At 41.1% G+C, this 26,362-nt stretch overlaps 1 pseudogene; it reads left to right on the plus strand.

Moving 5' to 3' along the window:
* Positions 1 to 196: 196 nt before the first annotated feature.
* Positions 197 to 25,811, plus strand: Tdpoz2l7 (TD and POZ domain containing 2 like 7; annotated as a pseudogene).
* The last annotated feature ends 551 nt before the right edge of the window (positions 25,812 to 26,362 follow it).

Here is a 26,362-nt window from a genome sequence, read left to right on the forward strand (position 1 = left end):
AGAACAGTGATGACCCTCAGACATTGCTGGAGGTGTCAAATGGGTAGCTCTGTGAGAAGCCATGTACAACGCTTGTGAAAGTTCAAACTTTTGACACAGCGATTCCAGAACAAGAAGTAGGTGTGAGCAGAGAAACTGTGGCACATTAGTGTTGTAGGGGTTCACCTCAGAGTAGCCATGAAGCAAAATTATCCAGATGTCCACCAGTCAGAAAGTGAAAAGGTACAATGTTGTCCAGCCCTTCCATGGACTGTGGCTGAGTTTGATTTTTTTTTTAATTTTTCTTTTTTTTTTTTTATTAACTTGAGTATTTCTTATATACATTTCAAGTGTTATTCCCTTTCCCGGTTTCCGGACAAACATCACCCTCCCCCCTCCCCTTCCTTATGGGTGTTCCCCTCCCAAACCTCCCCCCATTGCCACCCTCCCCGCATAGTCTAGTTCACTGGGGGTTCAGTCTTAGCAGGACCCAGGGCTTCCCCTTCCACTGGTGCTCTTACTAGGATATTCATTGCTACCTATGGGGACAGAGTCCAGGGTCCGTCCATGTATAGTCTTTAGGTAGTGGCTTAGTCCCTGGAAGCTCTGGTTGCTTGACATTGTTGTACTTTTGGGGTCTCGAGCACCTTCAAGCTCTTCCAGTTCTTTCTCTGATTCCTTCAACGGGGGACCTATTCTCAGTTCAGTGGTTTGCTGCTGGCATTCGCCTCTGTATTTGCTGTATTCTGGCTGTGTCTCTCAGGAGCGATCTACATCCGGCTCCTGTCGGTCTGCACTTCTTTGCTTCATCCATCTTGTCTAATTGGGTGGCTGTATATGTATGGGCCACCTGTGGGGCAGGCTCTGAATGGGTGATCCTTCAGTCTCTGTTTTAATCTTTGCCTCTCCCTTCCCTGCCAAGGGTATTCTTTTTCCTCATTTAAAGAAGGAGTGAAGCATTCACATTTTGATCATCCGTCTTGAGTTTCCTTTGTTCTAGGGATCTAGGGTAATTCAAGCATTTGGGCTAATAGCCACTTATCAATGAGTGCATACCATGTATGTCTTTCTGTGATTGGGTTAGCTCACTCAGGATGATATTTTCCAGTTCCAACCATTTGCCTACGAATTTCATAAACTCGTTGTTTTTGATAGCTGAGTAATATTCCATTGTGTAGATGTACCACATTTTCTGTATCCATTCCTCTGTTGAAGGGCATCTGGGTTCTTTCCAGTTTCTGGCTATTATAAATAAGGCTGCGATGAACATAGAGGAGCACGTGTCTCTTTTATATGTTGAGGCATCTTTTGGGTATATGCCCAAGAGAGGTATGGCTGGATCCTCAGGCAGTTCAATGTCCAATTTTCTGAGGAACCTCCAGACTGATTTCCAGAATGGTTTTACCAGTCTGCAATCCCACCAACAATGGAGGAGTGTTCCTCTTTCTCCACATCCTCGCCAGCATCTGCTGTCACCTGAGTTTTTGATCTTAGCCATTCTCACTGGTGTGAGGTGAAATCTCAGGGTTGTTTTGATTTGCATTTCCCTTATGACTAAAGATGTTGAACATTTCTTTAGGTGTTTCTCAGCCATTCGGCATTCCTCAGCTGTGAATTCTTTGTTTAGCTCTGAACCCCATTTTTTAGTAGGGTTATTTGTTTCCCTGCGGTCTAACTTCTTGAGTTCTTTGTATATTTTGGATATAAGGCCTCTATCTGTTATAGGATTGGTAAAGATCTTTTCCCAATCTGTTGGTTGCCGTTTTGTCCTAACCACAGTGTCCTTTGCCTTACAGAAGCTTTGCAGTTTTATGAGATCCCATTTGTCGATTCTTGATCTTAGAGCATAAGCCATTGGTGTTTTGTTCAGGAAATTTTTTCCAGTGCCCATGTGTTCCAGATGCTTCCCTAGTTTTTCTTCTATTAGTTTGAGTGTGTCTGGTTTGATGTGGAGGTCCTTGATCCACTTGGACTTAAGCTTTGTACAGGGTGATAAGCATGGATCGATCTGCATTCTTCTACATGTTGCCCTCCAGTTGAACCAGCACCATTTGCTGAAAATGCTATCTTTTTTCCATTGGATGGTTTTGGCTCCTTTGTCAAAAATCAAGTGACCATAGGTGTGTGGGTTCATTTCTGGGTCTTCAATTCTATTCCATTGGTCTATCTGTCTGTCTCTGTACCAATACCATGCAGTTTTTATCACTATTGCTCTGTAATACTGCTTGAGTTCAGGGATAGTGATTCCCCCTGAAGTCCTCTTATTGTTGAGGATAGCTTTAGCTATCCTGGGTTTTTTGTTATTCCAGATGAATTTGCAAATTGTTCTGTCTAACTCTTTGAAGAATTGGATTGGTATTTTGATGGGGATTGCATTGAATCTGTAGATTGCTTTTGGTAAAATGGCCATTTTTACTATATTAATCCTGCCAATCCATGAGCATGGGAGATCTTTCCATCTTCTGAGGTCTTCTTCAATTTCTTTCCTCAGTGTCTTGAAGTTCTTATTGTACAGATCTTTTACTTGCTTGGTTAAAGTCACACCGAGGTACTTTATATTATTTGGGTCTATTATGAAGGGTGTCGTTTCCCTAATTTCTTTCTCGGCTTGTTTCTCTTTTGTATAGAGGAAGGCAACTGATTTATTTGAGTTAATTTTATACCCAGCCACTTTGCTGAAGTTGTTTATCAGCTTTAGTAGTTCTCTGGTGGAACTTTTGGGATCACTTAAATATACTATCATATCATCTGCAAATAGTGATATTTTGACCTCTTCTTTTCCGATCTGTATCCCCTTGATCTCCTTTTGTTGTCTGATTGCTCTGGCTAGAACTTCAAGAACTATATTGAATAAGTAGGGAGAGAGTGGGCAGCCTTGCCTAGTCCCTGATTTTAGTGGGATTCTTTCAAGTTTTTCTCAATTTAGTTTAATGTTAGCAACTGGTTTGCTGTATATGGCTTTTACTATGTTTAGGTATGGGCCTTGAATACCTATTCTTTCCAGGAATTTTATCATGAAGGGGTGTTGAATTTTGTCAAATGCTTTCTCAGCATCTAATGAAATGATCATGTGGTTCTGTTCTTTCAGTTTGTTTATATGATGGATCACGTTGATGGTTTTCCTTATATTAAACCATCCCTGCATGCCTGGGATGAAGCCTACTTGATCATGGTGGATGATTGTTTTGATGTGCTCTTGAATTCGGTTTGCCAGAATTTTATTGAGTATTTTTGCGTCGATATTCATAAGGGAAATTGGTCTGAAGTTCTCTTTCTTTGTTGGGTCTTTGTGTGGTTTAGGTATAAGAGTAATTGTGGCTTCATAGAAGGAATTCGGTAGGGCTCCATCTGTTTCAATTTTGTGGAATAGTTTGGATAATATTGGTATAAGGTCTTCTATGAAGGTTTGATAGAATTCTGCACTAAACCCGTCTGGACCTGGGCTCTTTTTGGTTGGGAGACCTTTAATGACTGCTTCTATTTCCTTAGGAGTTATGGGGTTGTTTAACTGGTTTATCTGTTCCTGATTTAACTTCGATACCTGGTATCTGTCTAGGAAATTGTCCATTTCCTGAAGATTTTCAAGTTTTGTTGAATATAGGTTTTTATAGTAAGATCTGATGATTTTTTGAATTTCCTCTGAATCTGTAGTTATGTCTCCCTTTTCATTTCTGATTTTGTTAATTTGGACGCACTCTCTGTGTCCTCTCGTTAGTCTGGCTAAGGGTTTATCTATCTTGTTGATTTTCTCAAAGAACCAACTTTTGGTTCTGTTGATTCTTTCTATGGTCCTTTTTGTTTCTACTTGGTTGATTTCAGCTCTGAGTTTGATTATTTCCTGCCTTCTACTCCTCCTGGGTGTATTTGCTTCTTTTGGTTCTAGAGCTTTTAGGTGTGCTGTCAAGCTGCTGACATATGCTCTTTCCTGTTTCTTTCTGCAGGCACTCAGCGCTATGAGTTTTCCTCTTAGCACAGCTTTCATTGTGTCCCATAAGTTTGGGTATGTTGTACCTTCATTTTCATTAAATTCTAAAAAGTTTTTAATTTCTCTCTTTATTTCTTCCTTGACCAGGTTATCATTGAGTAGAGCATTGTTCAATTTCCACGTATATGTGGGCATTCTTCCCTTATTGTTATTGAAGACCAGTTTTAGGCCGTGGTGGTCCGATAGCACGCATGGGATTATTTCTATCTTTCTGTACCTGTTGAGGCCCATTTTTTGACCAATTATATGGTCAATTTTGGAGAAAGTACCATGAGGAGCTGAGAAGAAGGTATATCCTTTTGCTTTAGGATAGAATGTTCTATAAATATCCGTTAAGTCCATTTGGCTCATGACTTCTCTTAGTCTGTCTACATCTCTGTTTAATTTCTGTTTCCATGATCTGTCCATTGATGAGAGTGGGGTGTTGAAATCTCCCACTATTATTGTGTGAGGTGCAATGTGTGTTTTGAGCTTTAGTAAGGTTTCTTTTACATATGTAGGTGCCCTTGTATTTGGGGCATAGATATTTAGGTTTGAGACTTCATCTTGGTGGATTTTTCCTTTGATGAATATGAAGTGTCCTTCCTTATCTTTTTTGATGACTTTTAGTTGAAAATTGATTTTATTTTATATTAGAATGGCTACTCCAGCTTGCTTCTTCTGACCATTTGCTTGGAAAATTGTTTTCCAGCCTTTCACTCTGAGGTAATGTCTGTCTTTGTCTCTGAGGTGTGTTTCCTGTAGGCAGCAGAATGCAGGGTCCTCGTTCCGTATCCAGTTTGTTAATCTATGTCTTTTTATTGGGGAGTTGAGGCCATTGATATTGAGAGATATTAAGGAATAGTGATTATTGCTTCCCGTTATATTCATATTTGGAAGTGAGGTTATGATTGTGTGCTTTCATTCTCTTTGTTTTGTTGCCAAGATGATTAGTTTCTTGCTTCTAGGGTATAGCTTGCCTCCTTATGTTGGGCTTTACCCTTTATTATCCTTTGTAGTGCTGGATTTGTAGAAAGATATTGTGTAAATTTGGTTTTGTCATGGAATATCTTGGTTTCTCCATCTATGTTAATTGAGAGTTTTGCAGGATACAGTAACCTGGGCTGGCATTTGTGTTCTCTTAGGGTCTGTATGACATCTGTCCAGGATCTTCTGGCCTTTATAGTTTCTGGCGAAAAGTCTGGTGTGATTCTGATAGGTCTGCCTTTATATGTTACTTGACCTTTTTCCCTTACTGCTTTTAATACTCTTTCTTTATTTTGTGCGTTTGGTGTTTTGACAATTATGTGACGGGAGGTGTTTCTTTTCTGGTCCAATCTATTTGGAGTTCTGTAGGCTTCTTGTATGCCTATGGGTATCTCTTTTTTTAGGTTAGGGAAGTTTTCTTCTATGATTTTGTTGAAGATATTTACTGGTCCTTTGAGCTGGGAGTCTTCACTCTCTTCTATACCTATTATCCTTAGGTTTGATCTTCTCATTGAGTCCTGGATTTCCTGTATGTTTTGGACCAGTAGCTTTTTCCGCTTTACATTATCTTTGACAGTTGAGTCAATGATTTCTATGGAATCTTCTGCTCCCGAGATTCTCTCTTCCATCTCTTGAATTCTGTTGGTGAAGCTTGTATCTACAGCTCCTTGTCTTTTCTTTTGATTTTCTATGTCCAGGGTTGTTTCCATGTGTTCTTTCTTGATTGCTTCTATTTCCATTTTTAATTCCTTCAACTGTTTGATTGTGTTTTCCTGGAATTCTTTCAGGGATTTTTGCGATTCCTCTCTGTAGGCTTCTACTTGTTCTCTAAGGGAGTTCTTTATGTCTTTCTTGAAGTCCTCCAGCATCATGATCAAATATGATTTTGAAACTAGGTCTTGCTTTTCTGGTGTGTTTGGATATTCCGTGTTTGCTTTGGTGGGAGAATTGGGCTCCGATGATGGCATGTAGTCTTGGTTTCTCTTGCTTGGGTTCCTGTGCTTGCCTCTCGCCATCAGATTATCTCTAGTGTTACTTTGTTCTGCTATTTCTGACAGTGGCTAGACTGTCCTATAACCTGTGTGTCAGGAGTGCTGTAGACCTGTTTTCCTGTTTTCTTTCAGCCAGTTATGGGGACAGAGTGTTCTGCTTTCGGGCGTGTAGTTTTTCCTCTCTACAGGTCTTCAGCTGTTCCTGTGGGTCTGTGTCTTGAGTTCACCAGGCAGGTTTCTTGCAGGGGAAAAATTGGTCCTACTTGTGGTTCCAAGGCTCAAGTTTGCTCGTGGGGTACTGCCTAAGTCCTCTCCGCTGTGGCAGCAACCGGGAAAATCTGTGCCGCTCCTTCCGGGAGCCTCCGTGCACCACGGTTTCAGATGACGTTTGGTGTTTTCCTCTGGCGCCTGGATGTGCACAGAGTGCAGTCTCTTCTGGTTTCCCAGGCGTGTCTGCCTCTCTGAAGGTTCAGCTCTCCCTCCCACAGGATTTGGGTGCAGAGAACTGTTTATCCGGTCGGTTTCCTTCAGGTTCCGGCAGTGTCTCAGGCGCAGGGGTCCTGCCGCTCCCGGGCCCTCCCCTACGGGAACCCAGAGGCCTTATACAGTTGCCTCTTGGGCCAGGGATGTGGGCAGGGGTGGGCAGTGTTGGTGGTCTCCTCCGCTCTGCAGCCTCAGGAGTGCCCACCTGATCAGGCGGTGGGGTCTCTCTCCCACGGGGTTTGGGAGCAGAGAGCTGCTGTGGTCCGGGATCTGCGGGTGTGGGACTTCCGGTAAACACAGGAAGTGCCCGGCCTTAGAGGAATTTTGCCTCTGTGTGTCCTGAGTTCACCAGGCAGGTTTCTTGCAGGGGAAAAGTTGGTCCTACCTGCAGTTCCAAGGCTCAAGTTTGCTCGTGGGGTACTGCCTAAATCTTCTCCGCTGTGGCAGCAACCGGGAAGATCTGCGCCGCTCTTTCTGGGAGCCTCCGTGCACCAGGGTTCCAGATGGCGTTTGGTGTTTTCCTCTGGCGCCTGGATGTGCACAGAGTGCAGTCTCTTCTGGTTTCCCAGGCGTGTCCGCCTCTCTGAAGGTTCAGCTCTCCCTCCCACGGGATTTGGGTGCAGAGAACTGTTTATCCGGTCTGTTTCCTTCAGGTTCCGGCAGTGTCTCAGGCGCAGGGGTCCTGCCGCTCCCGGGCCCTCCCCTACGGGAACACAGAGGCCTTATACAGTTGCCTCTTGGGCCAGGGATGTGGGCAGGGGTGGGCAGTGTTGGTGGTCTCCTCCGCTCTGCAGCCTCAGGAGTGCCCACCTGATCAGGCGGTGAGGTCTCTCTCCCACGGGGTTTGGGAGCAGAGAGCTGCTGCGGTCCGGGATCCGCCGGTTATAATTTGTATTTTTTGACCCTTTTTTGTTCTCTAATTGTTTTGCATAGAACTTCAAGTGTTATATTGAATAGATAGGGAGAAAGTAAGCAACCTTGTCTTGTCCCTGATTTTAGTGATATTGATTCTAATTCCTCTCCATTTTATTTAATGTTGGCTACTGATTTGCTGTACACTTCTTTTAAAAGAACTCATAGGAGTAATAAAGTTATGAAGTGTAAAAACTTAGTTCAGTGGTAGGGGACTTGCCTAGCATGTTGAGGTTCCCAATTCTCTCTTCTGCTAAACACACAGATGCAACTTTCCTGCCTGTATTTGTAGATTGATTCCAGAAAAAAGAAAATTGCCTGTAGACTAAGCAGAGGATGCCAGAGGCACACTGAACATTTACTTTGATTGTTCTCTGGGGCATTCATTAATGGAGTAAGTGAGTCAGGGTGTGTGGTACTCATGACTAATCTTAACAGGGAGACAGAGATAGGATAGGAGGATGAAGGCTAGCCTGGAGTGCAGAAAGATGTTACAACAGTAACAAACTGAGAATGTATACATATGAGGAGAAGAAGAGAGCATGAGAAAGATCTCCTTTTGCATTTGCCAGAGGGAATAATCATATCAAGCAAATTTTGGGGTGGAAAGTTATACATTGATATTTCCATTCATCTCTTTCTACTGTGGTGAGCTCCGTGTGCAGCCCAAACTACAGGACACCTATTCCTCTTCCTCTGTCTCTGCACTGATAGGTCCCAATTCCTGCAGGACAACCATGTACATTCCATTATATAAAAATACATTTACATTATATATTTTCCATTTTCATATCCTTTCCCATTCTTAATATTGTGCCTTATGAATTAAGAAGTTTAAATTCCAGACTTCAGGGGGAGATGTAGGAACATCTCTGTGTTATTTTTAGACCAGCTTGCTCTATAGAGTGAATTTAAAACAGCCAAGGCTATATAAAGATATTCTATTTCAAATGAGAGAGAGAGAGAGAGAGAGAGAGAGAGAGAGAGAGAGAGAGAACGAATCAACCTGAAATTGGTCTGTGGTTATGTTTGGAGTGATTAATGTTTTAGTTCACAATTTTCTTGTGATTGTCAGAGGAAATTGCTTATATACAAGAAGGTCATTGTGAAAAATGATTCAAAATTCTGCCTAGAAGAGACGAAAATCTCTGTTTTCTCTATATGCAGAAAAACTGTATATTCTAAGAGGCCTGTGTTGGAAAAAGTCGGTCTCCTGGATGTTTGATAGGTGTGTCTGTCACATATATGTTGATTCTCTCTCTCCAAAACGAAAACAAACTCACAGATTCCACATGAATATTCACACTATTATTTATAACTCCCCAAAAGATCAACTCTGAAAAGTCAGAGGTGTCCTTCTAAAAATTATATTCAAGAAGTAGAAGCAGAAGGACCTAAACTGAAGTGGTGGCATGAAATGCACAGTGAGTAAGGCTGCCATGGGAAATTAGTTTATTTGAATTGATGTCATTCTTCTTAAACAAATTAATATCAAAAAACAAAACAAAAACAGCCAAGCAAATATTAAATAAAAGAAACAACAAAAACAAGTTGCGCAATTATGACAACAGTCGAGCAGGCACATCATCATCAAGGAGAATGTGCACATGATTCATAATAAAGTCAAGGGATCTCCAGCTTTAATACAAATGCTGGCCTGTCTTATATTAACGAACAAGACAGAGTAGAGGGATCTGATGGAAGGGAATCTTAACTGAGAAAATGCCTCCAGGAAATCCAGCTACAAGGCATTTTCTATATTGACTGATGGGAGAGGGCCAGACCGTTGTTCATGGTGTGTTCCCTGTTCTGGTAGTCTTTGGGTTCCATAAGAGAGCAAGCTGACATTGCCAGGAGAAGCAAGGCAATAAGTCTCTTTTCTCCATGCCTTCTGCATCAGCTCCTGCTTCCTGTGTGAATTCTAGTCCTGATTTCCTTCAGGGATTAATAGCAATGTGAGTGTGTAGGTGTAGGCTGATTAAAGTATTTCAGGTCATAGTGTTTCTAACAGCAATACTAATCCTTTCAATGATACAAAACAACAGGGAAATGAAAATCACAAGTTAATCACCTATCACAATTATCCTTAAAATCTGTCAGAACCAGGCAGTAGTGAACCTGTGGAAAAATGAAGTTTTCCACTGTCTAGTCTGGAAAATGTCTGAGTTGACAAAATTACTTTTTTGGCAGTCCCTCCAACCTGAAAAATTTCAGGATTCTCTGGCCCTAATATTTCCACTCCTATGATATCTGCAACATAAATGAGTTAATAAAAAGGCAAGGTGGACCCTCCCCTGTGTCCCTCACAGTTACCACAACACTGAAGTAGAAACAAGCAAGGTGTCTGTGAGCAGAAGCCTCGATTTGCTGCAAACTTAAGGAATAGTTTCCTTATTTCAAGGATGGCGAAAGGCCCTCCCCACAACTCAGCCTGTGTGAATCTCACACCCCAGTGTAGAGAAGAATCCCAACATACAGGATTCCATTGATGTCTCATTTATACATAATTCAAACACCAGACAAAAACATTTAAAGTGATGTCAATGAAAACAGTGTTTGCTACAGTTGTGGGTGTCCACCAGGAAGACCCCAGAATCCTACAAGACACAAGCTTATTTTCCTTCAAATACAAACTGTTGATAGGTCAGTAATTTTTTTTCGTTCATCTTTATTACCTTGGGTATTTCTTTTTTACATTTTGATTGTTATTCCCTTTCCTGGTCTCTGGACCAACATATCACTAACGAATGCTCCTCCCCTTCTCTTTGGGTGTTCCCCTCCCTATACTCCCCCCATTACTCCCTCTCCCCAACAATCACATTCACTGGGGGTTCACTCTTGGCAGGACTAAGGACTTCCCCTTCCACTCATGCTCTTACTAGGCTATTCATTACTACCTATGAGGTTGGAGCCCAGGGTTAGTCCATGTATAATCTTTGGGTAGTGACTTAGTCCCTGGAAGCTGTGATTAGCTGGCATTGCTGTTCATATGGGGTCTCAAGCCCCTTCAAGCTCTTTCAGTCCTTTCTAAGATTTATTTTTTATAAAGTCATACTACTGTGCCCTTAGGAAGACACTTAGTTCCTCATATTGTTTACCTATTCATAAATTACAGCCTATAATTACACCTTCTATGTGTAAAGCTAGAAGATTAGAATGTGGGCCTATGTTAACTATTTTAAAAAGTATATCAATGTTGGCTAGATCAAATGTTAATTCTATTTTGTTAAACTTAGTTTAACTTGAAAGTTTTTAAACCTGGCAGGCTGCCTATCAAACTTCATTTCTCCCTCAGTTCCCATAGATGCTCAACCGCAGTCTCACCTCCTAGAATGCATCAAACCCCTGTGGCTTTCTACCTGCCCCATCCTTTCCTCTCATCAGTGGATCCTAAAGACCTTCCCTCTCCTCACTTGTTCTCCCTCTCTTCACTTGTTGCTTTGTCCGAACACACAACCACTGTTCCCATTCCTGCTAATTTCAAAGGTCACTACTGCCAGGGCTACATGTAGGATGATGTTGGATCCATAGAAATCCTTCTGCTTCTCCAAACACAAACTCTGAGTCCCATCCCCAGCTCTGTAGCATAAAACCTGCTGCAGTCTCCATTTCCCTGCTATATTAGTGGGGATCACAGGGATCACAAAGATCTCTAACTCTAACTCCTCCTAATGACCCCATGATCGCACCCTCCAATCCCAGCAGGCACAGGCTGGAAACATGCAAGCAGAGCAGGCTATAAGAACAGATGCATACAAAGTTGCTACAATGCACCAGAAAGCCACCATACTATCCTCCTAAAATCCAGGAATCAGAGAGAAAGAACCAAATACTCATCCTGGAGAGACAAAAGCAGATCTCATCACCCAGACCTATAATCTTCAGAGCTTCAGGTGCCTAGATGTAAGCCTGAAGAGCACAACTAATAACATCCAGGACAGCATGTACCCATTGGAACCCAGCAACCCTACCATAGCAGAAATATTTCAACACAGCTAAAGAATGGGACAAGACCTTAGAGCAGCGTTATGAAAATGATAGAGGCGCTTAAAGAAAAATCAAAGACTTTCTAGAATTAAGTGAAAATGGATATACATCATTCCAAAATTTATGTGACACAGTGAATGTAGATATAAGTGGAAAGTTCATAGCAATATGTGACTAATTGAAAAGTGGAGAGAACTGCTTCCTGCTCTCAAACCCTGTGGGAGAGAGAGCTCACCCCCCGGACAGGTGGGCACTCCTGAGACTGCAGAGAGGGAGAGATCACCAATACTGCTCACCCCGGCCCACATCCCTGGCCCAAGAAAAACTGTATAGGGCCTCTGGGAACCAGAAGATTGGGGCATTCAGGCCTGGAGCACCAGGGACACTGTCTGGACCAGAGCAGACCCCATCTACGGCTCCCTGCACCCAAAAACCGAGGGAAGGATAGCTAAACTTTCAGAGGGGAGACACGCCTGGAAAGCCAGAAGAGACTACACTCTGCCCACATTTCTAACTCCAGAGAAAAATGCCTAATGCCATCTGAGACCCCAGTGCATGGGGCCCAGGGAAAAGTCAGTTCAGGACCTCCTCGTTGCCGCACTCACGGAGAGCTAAAAAGCAGCCCCCAAGGAACAACTTCAGCCGCAGGACCAGAGATAAGACCAACTTTTATGCTCAAAGCGACCTGCCTGGTGGACTCAGGACTCACAGGGGCAAAATTCCTCTGGGATCGGACACTTCCGGTCTTTAGTTGGAGCTGGCACCTTGCTTATCTTGTCAAACAGCTCCCTGCTCCCAAATCCGTTGAGAGAGAGCTCACCACCCAGACAGGTAGGCACTCCTGAGACTTCAGGGCAGGAGAGACCACAAGTACTGCACACCCCTGCCCACATCTCTGGCCCAAGAGGAAATTGTATAGGGCCTCTGGAAACAGGAAGATAGGGGCATTCAACACTGCAGTTCAGACACCACCCAGATCTGAAGGGACCAGGTCAAACAGCTCCCTGTACCCAAACCTGTGGGAGAGAGAGCTAAACCTTCAGAGGGGCAGACATGCCTGGGAAGCAGAAGAGACTACACTCTTCCCACATTTCTGACTCCAGTGGAATCCACCTAAAGCCATCTAGGACCCCAGTGCACTGGAATCCCCGGGAAAACCAGTTCAGGCCCTCCTGATTGCAGCCCTCATGGAGAGTTCAAAAGCAGCCCCCCCCCCCCATGTGCAACTTCAGCCCTGGGACCACAGACAAGACAAACTTTTCTGATCCAAGTGACTTGCCTGGTGGACTCAGGACACAGGCCCACAAGAACAGGTAAAGACAAGTAGACAGGAAAGACTACTCTCTGAAAGCAGAGTACTCTGTTCCCATAACTGGCTGAAAGAAAACAGGAAAACAGGTCTACACCACTCACTACACACAGGCCTATAGGACGGTCTAGCCACTGTCAGAAATAGCAGAATAAGGGAAAAGCAGAGACATCCTGATGACAAGAGGCAAGCACAGGAACCCAAGCAACAGAAACCAAGACTACATAGCATCATCGGAGCCCAATTCTTACACCAAAGCTAACACTGAATATCCAAACACACCAGAAAAGCAAGATCTAGACTTAAAATCACATTAGATCATGATGATGGAGGACTTTAAAAAGACATAAAGAACTCCCTTAGAGAAACGCAGGAAAACATAAATAAACAGGTAGAAGCCTACAGAGAGGAACCACAAAAATCCTTGAAAGATATCCAGGAAAATACAATCAAACAGGTGAAGGAATTAAAAATGGAAATAGAAGCAATAAAGAAAGCACAAAGGGAGACAACCCTCGATATAGAAAACCAAAGGAGAGACAATGAGCCATAGATACAAGCATCACCAACAGAATAAAAAGATATAAGAGAGAATCTGAGGAGCAGAAGATTCCATAGAAACCATCAACCCAACTGTCAAAGATAATTTAGAACAGAAAACACGTGGAGAGATATCATACTTGAGACATAGGAGCACTCCTGTAAGCTCTAGATAGAAATGTGAAAAAAAAAAAAAAAAAAAAAACAACAAAAAAAAAAAACAAAAGCCAAAACACATACAAAGGAGTAGTCAGAAAGAAATAGTCAAACTGAACGTTAATGTTAATAAAGTTGAAAGAATACAAAGTATCAATAAAACAAATGTCTCTCAGGCAGAAATCCACTACCCAAAGACTACAATGGATAGACCCATGGCTCCAGCTGCATATGTAGCAGAGGATGGTTTTTTTGGTCACCAATGGGAGAAGAAGCCCTTGGTTCTGCCAAGGCTGGACCCCAAAAGGACAGATGAATGTAAGGAGGGTGTCAGACAGGTGGATAGTTGGGGAGGGGCAACACCCTCACAGAAGAAAGAGAAGGGGATTGGAGAGGGGAGCCTGTGGCTGGGAAACAGGGAAACGGAATAACATTTGAAATGTAAATAGAAATATTCAATAAAAAATAAGTGTAATTTAAAAAAAAAACAAGTAGAGATGCTCAGATTACAAATGATAGCAATTAAAAATATCGCAATCATCGTTACCATGATTTGATCATTACACATTATGCACTCTGCATAACCCCCATGCACACATACATATTGAAGAATCAGGGAGATATTTGGAAGGGAAGCATTCCAGGGTGAATGGAGGGGGACAAGAGAGGGATACGGAGGCTGAATATTGTCAAAACAAATCACAGACATATAAAAAAAAAGGTAAACTAAAACAAAGAGTTTGTTCTTTGAGAAAATCATAAGATCAGCAATCCCTTATCGAAATTAACTAAACGTTAGAGAAAGCCAGAGAATCCTCTAGACATATTTAAAAGCCTTTACTCCATTACAGTGAAATCTCTAAGAGATAGGGTTAAAATCCTCAATAGGTCCCACTTACAACAGTAAAATCATGATCATGGGGGAGGGAGAGGGGAAGTGATGGCAGCTTATGGACAGGAAACCAGGAAGGGGAATAACATTTGGAATGTAAGTAAAGAAATATAACTAACAAATTTTTTGAAAAAAAGAATAAAAAGAGACTTATATGCCCTAGTGAAATAGAACCTGTCATTATAAATCACTTCTCCACAAGAAAAAAAAACATCTCAGGATAAGATGACTTTAGGACAGAATTCTACCAGAATGTCAAAGAGGAGCTAACATCAGTACTTCTCAAATGATTTCACAAAATGAAGTAGAGGAAGAAATTGACAATACATTCTAGAGGGCCACAGTTACCTTGATACTCACATCACACAAAGACCCAGAAAAGCAAGGAGATTACAAACCTATTTCCTCTATGAACACAGATGCAAAAACAAGAAATAGAGTATTTGCAAACCAAATCCAAGACCACATCAAGAGAATCACTTACTAGGACAAAGAAAATTTCATCCCAGAGAGGCAGGGACGTTTCTGCAGACAAAATTCAATACATGCAATCTACCATATAAAAGAACTGAAAGAAATAGCCACATGAAGATCTCATTACATGTAGAAAAGCCTTTGACAAAAATCAGGACCCCGTGGTAATTAACACAAGTCTTGGAGAGATTAGGGATACAAGGGACATAGCTAAAAATAAGAGCACAATTTAGACCATAACCATAAACAGCATCAGGTTAAATGGTGAGAAATTCAAAACAATTCCAGCAAAAACAAAATGAAGGTAAGATTTTCTACTTTCTCCATACTCATTTAATATAATACTTGATGTCTTATGTAGAGCACTAAGAAAAGTGAAGGAGAATAAGGGGACACAATTCAGAAAGGAAGAAATTAAAATATTGTTTGCAAATGATATGAGAAACATTGCTGACCCTAAAACTCTACTGGAGAATTCGTACAGCTGAAAAACACTTTCAGCAAAGGAACTGGATACAACATTAACTACAAATAAAGAAACTCAGCAGTCCCCCTTTATACAAAGGACAAACATCCTGAGAAAGAAATAGCCTCAGACAATATAGAATACTCTAACTGTGACCAAACAAATGAAGGTCTTACATAATAAAAGCTTCAAGTCTTTAAGAGACAAATTGAAGAACATTTGAGGTGAAAAGATCTCCCATATTCATAAATCAGTAGGATTTTCATTTCCTCTATTGAAAAGTTTACATGAATAACCATGAGAGCCCTGAAACTTGCTTAGATAGCTTGTTTAACACAACAACAAGAGCCCAGGCACCAAGATCAAGAATTAATAAGTGGGACTTCACGGAACTGAAATGCTTCTATGAGAGATTTTTAGAGTGTTAATAGGACAAGATGGCAGCTTATTGAAATGCAAATATTTCACCAAACCAACATCTGATGGCAGACTAATTTACAAAATATACAAACATCTCAAGAATCTAAACACTATGAAACCAAATAAACCAACTAAAAAGGGGGTACAGATCTGAATAGAAAATTCTGAATGGAGGAATCTCAAACATCTAAGAAGCATTTAAGCAAATGTTTAACATCCTAGGTTCTCAGAAAAGTGCAAATCAAAATGACTCTAAAAATCCATCTAATACTTCTCAGAATGGCTAAGTTCAAAAACACAAGTGAGAGCCCATGCAGTTAAGGCTATGAAATAAGTGCTGGTAGAAATGGTAACATGTACAGACGCTATGACAATCACTATGTCCATTTCTCAGATAACTGGGAATCCATCTCCAGGACATATACCCAAAGGACACTCAATCCTACCACAAGGTCATTTCCTAAATATGTTCAGAGCAGTTTTAATCATAATACCCAGAAACTGGAAACCTAGATGACACTCAAAAGAAGGATGGATAGGGAAAATTGCATATTTACTCAATAGAGCATTACAAGGTTGAAAAAAAATCATGAATTTTGTAGGCAAAAGCCGTAGTGAGGTAATCCAGTCCCAGAAATTCACACAGAAATGAATTCACTATAATTGGTTATTAGCTGTAATGCAAAGAACAATCATAAAATAGACCCATGGGATCAATACCAAGAGAGCTCAAGTGTGGAATACAGGGTCCTCTCCACGGAGGGACAATAGTATAGATTCCCTGGTGACAGTGGGCAGGTGGAGATGGATAAAGCAAAGATGAGGGAACATTATGGAAGCAGAGAGTACTGGGAGAGATCAGTGGAAGTTAGACTCATTTCAGGGGTGAGGAAAGAAATCCAGTGCAATAGAAACTCCCTGGAATCTACAAGAGCAATTCTAGCAAAGACCCTTAGTAGGGATTTGAAGCCTGAACTGGCCATCTTCTGTAAACAGGTATGGCATCCAGTGAAAGGAATTGGAACACCAATGAAGCTACTCAAACTTCAACCTAGAGTCTATTCCATATAGATGGTGTCCTAGGATAATAATCACACAGAAATTGTGTGTGTGGATACCAAGTGACTGGTACAACCTGAGCCCATGCCTCAAGCAGGAGCCCATACCTACCTGGCAGTGTCTGGAGGGCCAGGACCCAGAGGATGAATAGTCCAGAGATGTTAGGTAGAATCAAATACAACTGGGGAAAATGTCAATGGAGTTGTTCCTAATGATCCTCTGCTATACTTGTAGAAAGGAGTCTATCATAACTGTCACCAGAGAGTTTTCATCCAGCAATAGATTGGAGTAAAGGAAGAAACCTAAAACTAACTATTATGCAGAAGTCAGAGAATCCTGCAAAAGAGGGGAAGAAGCATTGTAGAAGGCAGAAGTGTCAAGGACACCACAAGCTCAGGACTCAAAATATCAACTGACCTAACCTAGTCCCATGGAGCTTGCAGAGCCTTCACGTAAAATTAGGGAGCCTGAATCGATTCATACATGCCCTGTGTATATATTTTATAGTTGAGTAGATTGGTGTTCTGGTGGTATTCGTAACAACTGGAAGTCAGCCTGTCTCTATTGTGGATTGCTGTGTGTATGTTCTGCTTTCTCAAGAGTGCCTCTATTCAGGTGAAGTCAGGTAAGATCTTAATTAGTCAGATAAGGCTATAGCATGGAATAGGGGAGTGGGAGGAAGGGGCAGAGCTGAAGGTTTACAGAGGGGAGAGACAGAGTTAGATAGAGGGGGAGATGAGACAGGATATTGAGAGAAATGTTTAACCAGAACCACATGGCCTGAAAGAGCCCCAAGTTGCTATCAAAGGCAGAAGAGTAATTTAGGCTACATTTGCCCCATCTGGGTATGCGGCTTGGATTTATATCAATTGAGTTTTCAGTTTTTAGTTTCGGCTTTTTCAGAGATGAGGATTTACTGATATAAATCTGGCTGATAAATTACAAGACTCTGTACATTTGATTCAATGGGGTTATGAGGACTTATTCCAGCAGGATCCCTCTTTCTCCAGGCTGGCCTGGGAAGACCTGGGCATTTCTGAACCCTGCTATCCATGGGAACCAAGGGGGCAGAAAAGATCACTGTTGTTGGCAGCAGGATATACCATGGACCATTTTTTATAATCACCAGATATGTGTCTCTCACAGTTTTGCCTGCTTTTGGGACCTCTTTCATCCTACTGGTTTGCAGTGTCCCACCTCAGTATGATGGCATGTGCCAGGCTTAATGTAACCTGTCCTGTTTGGTTGACATCCGTGGGAGGCCTGCTCTCTTTTGGAAGGAACCAAAGGAGTTGATGTGCAAGAGGGAATATTGGGGTTGGGGTGGTATATGGAGGAAATGAGGGAGGAGAAACTCTTGCTAAGGTGTAATATATAAGAGAAAAAAATCAATAAATATGAAAATACCATAGAAAATGATTCATGTTCAAGACTTCTCAGGAGACTCTCAAACAAGATTCCTGGAGGCTCCACAGTAATTCTAGAAACTTCGCTTTGTGATGCTAGGGTCTAACCCCTTCAGAGCAAGGAAGAGAGGGCAGTGAACAAGGGATTCCAGAGTGTGCTCAACCTGAGTTCCAGATTGGGAAGATTTTGTTAGATCCATTTTTTCCTAAAACACTTAAAAGGAGCCTGACACCTCTACCACAAAAAGGAAACTGTTACAGCATACTTGATCATAATTGTCTTACTTTCTGAAAAAAAAACAAAAAGCAAACAAACAAACAAAAGCTTTGACTAGCCACCAGAAAGCCGGCTGCCAGTCTGTACAAGTACCTGTGACCCCATAAAATCAAATCTTCCCCAGCTTGTAATTTATTAGCCAGATTTATAACAGTAAATCCTCATCCCCAAAATGCCTACACAAAGAAATCAAAACTCCATTGATATAAATAAAATTTTTAGTTGTGAAGTAGCTCAGCTTTGGGAGACAACTTTCATCCCTCTGGTTGTAATACAGATAAACCCTTAGTATCCACCATTAGTTCCAAACACTGAAGGTAGAGTTAGTTTGTAGAAAGAAGCACCAGCGTGAATGGAAAGTGAAAAATCAGAGACGTATTAGACAGAAAAGGATGTGCCCAACTTTGACAAGAAGATATAGGAAGGGAAGCTATTCAAGAAGTCAGTGCTATGAGTAAAGGATAGAGAGTCCAGTTTTAATGGGACAATGGTACAGAGGGAGGTTGAAGAGAGTACAAGAGAGACACAGGTAAAGACAGAACAAATCAGAGAGTGAGGTGGAGACAGAAGATTAGAACTGATTTCCAAAGTTAGTATGAGACCAAATGAGCAATTCACAGGAAGCTGAGAAAAGCCAAAATGAATCAGTTACAGTGGAGGGAAGTTTGAAACCAGAACAAATGAAATCAGGCAGCCAGAGATCAGAAATCACTAGAAAGTGGTGAGCTTATTTAGCCATAAATATCAGAAGCTGAGAACATTCTAAGCCTAGTTTGATTGGACAGAGGCTAGAACCTTCCAGGACTAGTCCTATGTCAGCAGACCAAGGCAAAAAGCCTCAAAGATGACAATTAATATGTGTAAATAAAAGTGACTTTTACAGGAAAGTATTTGACTGCTGCCTGGACTGAAACATCTAGAGGTAAGTATGGATAAAGCCTATTCAGTTTAGGTACCAGTTTCTACAGACTGTGAAAGACATCACCAGATGCTCCTCTTTCTAGAAGTATGGACGTTTGCCACCCACAACTCATTGTCTGTGTAGTGTCACTGTGTCTCTTTATCTCTCTGTGCATCTTTGTTTCTCTCTACCTCATTCTCTCTCTCTCTCTCTCTCTCTCTCTCTCTCTCTCTCTCTCTCTCTCTCTCTCTCTCCTCTCTCCTCTCTCCTCTCTCCTCTCTCCTCTCTCCTCTCTCCTGCTCTGTCCACCTCAGAACTCACCTGTAGAGGATGTAGACTATGAAGTACTAATGAGGTGAATCCTGATAGTTAAAGTGATTGAATTGAAAAGCAATTAGGATATTCCTAAACCACACCTTTAAGTAAATCTTGGAAAGGATTTTTAAGTAGGAATTCTTCAGAGGAAATTACAACCCCCTCAAACAAATTTGGAGGAGTCACCACAAGGTCTGTGGGTCTTATTGGACTACATGATAGAAGAAAGCCACTATCAGAGGTTTGGGGCTCTGCTATGCCCACCATATAAGAGTTCTACCACCTGCTCTCCATTTTGTGAACACTCAGACTTGTAACAAGTTCAGATCCCATCTCTGATGATGTTTGTGGAAGGAATTATTGTAAGACTAGCACAAGTGTACATAGTAGCTCTGCAGAAAATTCCATTCATTTATGGAAGATTGACCACAGTTCCTGAAGTACACTGGTTATGGCTACTCATATTCCAATCTGGACTAACTCTGGAATTAATTCAAGTCAAAAATTAGTTTGCATACATAACTTTTAATTTTTTCATAAGTTGAAATACATATAGATGGTTCAAATAGAGACTCGCTAGAAAAACACGCCTTTAATCTGAAAGCTGAGTCAGAAACTTACCCACCTTTAATCCAGATTTTGGGACTACAGGACTGGGCCACACCTTCTGCTGGAAGCCTATATAAGCACTTGGAAGAAGGAAGCCTTCTGTCTTTGCCTGAGTGCTTTCATCTTACTAGCAGCCCATTTCCTCTTAGAGCCCACTTCTTCAGAATTCTATTATATATTGAAGAAGAAGACCTGATACTTCAAACCTTGTTGACTAGGTAAGTACTGGCTTTAGCCATTGTTGGGTAGCTGGACCTCACCCTTAAATTTTTCTCATATATCCAGTTTCTATTCATACAGACAAACATTCTGTTCATCCTCTAGAGGCCTCTGACTAACATAACAAGTTTGAAATCAGAATGTAGAACATTTTTGAAACCCATTGATAGGTCGACATTACATCTGTTTTGTTTTATGAAAATTGAGCCAGGATAGATTTGTTAGGACTAGGTATTATGTGGGTTGTAGGGTTGCACTTTCAGGCCCATCCTGAAGTATCCTTTCCCCCAGGGTTACCAGCCATTGTATAGAATATAGTTTATTATATGGTTTAGATGTAGTTTATTTTTAATATAGATAGTACAGATAGATGATAGGTCAGTAGGTAGATGGATATACAAATACTATTATATACATACATATGAGGAGACTGTGTGAGTCAGAGAGGGAGGAAGACAAAAAGAGAGAGAAAAAGAAACAGAAATGCTGGCCAGGAACACGTGGAGAAAGAGGGAGAATGGGGAAAGGGGGAAAGAGATAGAGAAAGGGGTTAAAGAATCAGGGAGATTAGGAGTAGGAGAATGAGAGAGTAGGAAGGGGGCTAGCAGCCTTTTTATAGTGAGTCATGTGTATCTGTCTTTTGCCAGGTTATTGTTAGGTGGAGCCTAGGAGGAATGCTAAAATTCCATCATTATGAATTAATTTAAAGTTAGAGGAATAATTTGATAGAGACTATGGTGGAACAGGAATAGGTTCATCATGATCTTTAACTACTTCTTGCAGACTTTGGAATGACATGTCTCTGGGAAAACAAAGAAAATGTGGATGTTGTTGATCCAGTCTTAGGAGAGTTGACTGTTTCCTTGCTATCAAGGGTCTGTGGAACCATTTGTAGGTACTATGAGCAGGTCCATTTGAAGAGTCTCTATCTGTGAAAGTAGATTGGAGCATGTAGCTTGCTCCTCTAGAACTGTCATGAATATTGATTATGAGTAAATTCTTGAACCTGACATGATTTTGAAACATTATGTGTGCGAGGCTGGGGTGTGGAGGTGGATTTAATAGTAATCGTAGTAGATTATATATAGTATAGACTAAAGTTAAGTGTATTTGGGAGAAAAGAATTTTTCTTAGCTGTACATTTGAAACCCTTAGTTCTTGTTGGTTTGGATGAGGAACATTCCAATCCCAGGGAACAGGAGAGGAATCTCACCCTCTGGAATAGGTTACAAGTGGGAATTAGGCTCTGATTGATAGGTTACTTATGCAGATGCAGTCTAATTGGTTTGTGGGATGTAGGTCTTATTGTGTTTCTTGGAGCTTATATGATTACAGAAGAGATAGATAGATTCGTTAACAGAGTGAGTAGTCTTTAAGATGAACTTAGGGATGACAAAACCTTTCCAGGAACAGAAAGAAGCAAGAAGGGCTTTTACTTCTGTCTGGGAGACTGAATGTATATAAATTTAGTATAATGGGCAATATTTTTAGGTATGTATTGAAAAGAAAATTAAAGGACCTTGAATATTTGACAACATTTTGAAGATAATTGATCATATAGTTTAGCATGAGTATATCTGAATATGCGTATCCGTTGTCCTGGAGCCTGTGACTCATGCAAGCCTTTCTGAAATCTGTTAGTCTTAACTAGTTAATGAATGACTACTGAGGTAATAAGGTGGTAGATTACCTTGGCTAAGGAAGTAGACATATGTTTTCTAGTTGTAGTTATCTTAGCTACAAATGCAGTCAGAAAGTTGAAAAACATGAATTTTAATCTAGATGTCATTAATTAAAATGTCAGAGGTTAGTCAATAGTCTACTATCTAGACAGTTTTCCCAGGTCCCTGTGGTCCATCACAACTCAGCCAGAGATAGTGCAGTCATTAGGCCCAGAAGAGGAGAAGATTTTTCCTGTGGAGTAGGAACTTTGGAAAAAATGACTCATCTTGTCCTAGGCAATATGAGACATTTAACACTCTTGTATCCTCAGTTTGACAGCAGTGTAGGCTGATATCAGGCAGCAGCAAGGCAACTGAGCACTGTTTCTCAGTGGTTCTCATACCACAATCTAGGCAGTCTTGTCAGGATGCCTATTTCTTCTCAGAGACCTAGGTGGGTGCGGGTGGGGCAGCTGTAATTGCTATCCATGGGATTCTCTGTCCTAATAACTTTAAACATGTAAGGTTACATTTAGCAGATTTCTGAAAAGATTGATAGTGATTATCTATTAAGCATATGAGTTATGGAATCATTAATGCTGTAATCTTAAGTTTTTACTGCTGTAAATCTTTAAATTAATATTAAATAAAGATTTACCAAGTCAGGATAGAAATTAGAGATTCTAAGGCTGTTCTAATATAAGGAAGCAGTGTTTAAGTAAGTGCCTATAGCAAATACGTTAGATGGCCAAGGGTCTGTCATTAACTAAGATGGCACTGAAGCTACAACCAGTCATATGATCTGCCTTAGATAAGATGGTGCTGAAACAATAGCATAGGAAAACTTTACCTGCCCACAACAAAGATGGCAGTCACTCAGCGGACTGCCCTTAATGAAGATGGTGCTGAAGCTACACCTCTGTCTGAAGGAAAGTCACAGCTTTGTTATATCTTGAAACTGGCAGAAATGGCTGTGTATCAGCAAAAAAAAAGAGAGAAAAACACAAAGAGATAAATGGGCATGTGTTCTTTGAGGGATAAGTGGTCTTTCCTTTCCCTGTGGTCATTCATCCTCTATTGCTGAATGCAGAGCAGACTGTTTGACCTGTTCTCGTGGCATCTCAGCTGTCACATCTGGTTTAGAGCTGCTAAAGACTTTCTAGTGTTTTATAGTAAAAATACCAACTATTATCTGTATTTATTGTCATCCGTGAGACTTTCTCCCTCTACCTGTCAACCTAGGCTTAGAGCTTAAAGCTTCCAGACTCTTAGTCTATTCTAGGCCTAGAGAAAATTTAGCCTCTGAAACTTATAGGTGACTAAGTCACTCCTATTTAGTTTTTTCTGAGGTCTGGATGGGTAATTTAAAACTCTTCTCCATTGTACCTGATTCAATCTGAATTATTTCAGTTATTCCTGAGCTGCTCTTCTTTGCCTCATACTAACTTTCACCAACTATTATACTCTTCTGGCTCCTTTCTTGTTCTCTGAATCATTCTGTCTTTCCATGTGTCTCCATTTCTCTCTCTTCAACCTGTCTCTGAAAAACTCTCCCGGAAAAACTGCCTCCCCTCTTACTTTTCTCTCTGTACTGGTTTCTTTTCCTTCATTATTTATTTAGTTTTTTACATCCCAAATGTTACCCCATTCCAGTTTATCCTTGCAGAGTTCTTCACCACTCCCTTCCCCCAAATAACAGACAGGAGCCTATCTGACAAAACTCATAGCAGTGTCTTTATTTTCTTTTCTACCTCAGGCACCCCCACCTCTCTCACCACCCCAATGCACACAGTCATGAAACAACATTTTGGTGGTGAAGGAGTACCAAATGTCTTCCTGTTTTGACTACTGTGGACTTAAGTAACCTATAAAGCTGGAGGGGATGCCTTTTAATAGTTTTTGGCTTAAGTTGAAGTCGATAGATCCAGCTCATCTACAGACTCTTTTGGTAGAAAAACATACCTTTAATCTGAGTCTAGAAGACACACCATTAACTGGGCCCACTTCTATTGCAGGCCTATAAAAATACATAGAAGAAGGAAGCTGTGAGTCTGCCTGCTTGCTCTCATTTTACTAGCAAGCTCATTTCTTCACTGGCATCCGAACCTAATTCTGCAGGATTCTTTTTAATTCTGAAGAGGACCTGAGACTTCAAACTTGTGGAATAAGTAAGTATTGACATTAGCCGACTTTATATTAGTTTCACTTCTGCCTACACATTTTTCTCATAAAACCACTTATTATTTATATAGAGAAATTTATCCCTTATGTTTAGTAGAGGACCCTGATTAGTACAACACAGTTGAAATGATAGTGTTTACACATTTCCAAACAGTTCCAAAGTTGGATACAATAGTCAAAACCAGTTAACGTTGACCTAAGATTCAATAAACATCCACAGAGATATATAGAACCAAGGTAGGTTTGGTGGGGGTAGTGGAGTCTGAGAGAGACACGAACACTGAAAGACAGAGACATACAGACACAAACAAACAAGAGAGAGAGAGAGAGAGAGAGAGAGAGAGAGAGAGAGAGAGAGAGAGATTTAACAGTCATAGTGGGTCTGTTTTATCTTTGGTAGAACAAATATGAAAACCTGCAGAACCTACATAGAAATAGACATTTCCAACCATATAAAAGGGGCAATTTAGCAGAAAATGAAAATAAAATCTAAATGGTATCTATAATTGTATCTTACAAGGACTGAGTTAATTCTATTACTTCCAGGGGACCTGGAAGCCAAGATCTGTGGCTACACACATATCAGTGTTCAGAAATTCTACTACAAGTGGACCATTAGCAACTTTTCATTTTGCATGGATGGAATTTGGGAACATATTACAAGCCCAGAGTTCTCATTAGAGGCCAATGAAGAAGTAAAATGGTGTTTGAGAATATTCCCAAATGGTGTTGATGAAGAAAGCAAAGATTACCTGTCTGTTTCCCTGCGTTTGCACAGTTGTCCAAAGAGCCCAGTTTTGGCAAAGGTGCACTTCTGGATCATAAATGCCCAAGGAGAGAAACATCAAATAGAAGAGATCCCAAATATTTTAAGCTTTAGTCCAAAACAACAATGGGGATTGAGAAAGTTCATCCTTCGAGAATTCCTCCTCTCCCTTAGGCATTGGCTTCTCCCTGAAGACCAGCTCATCCTGTGTTGTAAGGTGTTCATAGTAGGACCCTCCTTTAGCACACCTGGACATAACATGACACCTGCAAACAAGGATCCAAGGCAGAAGCTTACTGATGACATAGGAGAGCTGTGGGAATATTCCCTCTTCACAGACAGCAGCATGGTGGTAGCTGGCCAGGAATTCAGAGCTCACAAGGCCATTCTAGCAGCTCGCTCTCCAGTTTTCAGAGCCATGTTTGAACATGAAATGCTGGAGAGCCTAACAAACCGCGTGGAGATCCATGACATTCACCTGCAAGTCTTTAAGGAAATGATGGCCTTCATTTACACAGGGAAGGCACCACACCTCCACAGCCACTCAATGGCCACTGATTTGTTGGCAGCTGCTGACATGTATGACCTGCAGGACTTGAAGGTCATGTGTGAGGATTCCCTGTGCAGGAACCTCTGTGTGAAGAATGCTGTACCAACTCTGATCCTGGCTGACCTCCACAGCACAGAGCACCTGAAGACTAGGGTCATGGATTTCATTATACTTCATGCTTCTGAAGTCTCTAAGACATTGTAGTGGAAGTCAATGGTGGAGTCACATCCCCACTTGGTGGAGGAAGCATTTCTCTCCCTGGCTTCTATACAGTTTTTTTCCTTGGAGTCTTCACTCAAACACTGAAAGAGATTTTAGGAGCTTGACAGATATGACCAACACCTGTCTTCTAACAGCTACAACTAGTGTTTTTAACAATGACTTCTGTTTAGATTACAGTTTTGCTGGAACATTTACAGTGAATCTGGGTCAAGGTAGCATGGTGGCTATGGATTTCATACAGCTGTAATATTTCAAAATGGTGTGTGGGGAAAGGGCAGCACTAGGGTCTTGGACATTCTACCTGACATCTATCCTGTTGATGTTGTCTTATTCTTGTCTGATGTCTTGGAACTGGCATTCAACTGGCCTGAAGCAGAGCCTAACTGACTTTCTTTGGAGAAACCTGTTTGCATTGGACTGAGCAGTATAGGTGACCTAACTTGTATGCATTAACTGACATGTAAAGTTTTCCACCTAATTCATGTGTATTATCTATCTGCAAATAAAAATTCTTTCAACTTTACTGTATTTGTCCTCTTAATTGCCAGTTGCCTTATTGTTCTAATTAAGACTTCAATTCTTGTATTGAGTCTACTTAAGAGAATGAGAAACCTTGACTTACCTTTGCTTTTGTA

Source organism: Rattus norvegicus, chromosome 2 (assembly GCF_021556685.1).
Source record: "Rattus norvegicus strain SHRSP/BbbUtx chromosome 2, alternate assembly SHRSP_T2T, whole genome shotgun sequence".
NCBI lineage: Eukaryota > Metazoa > Chordata > Mammalia > Rodentia > Muridae > Rattus > Rattus norvegicus.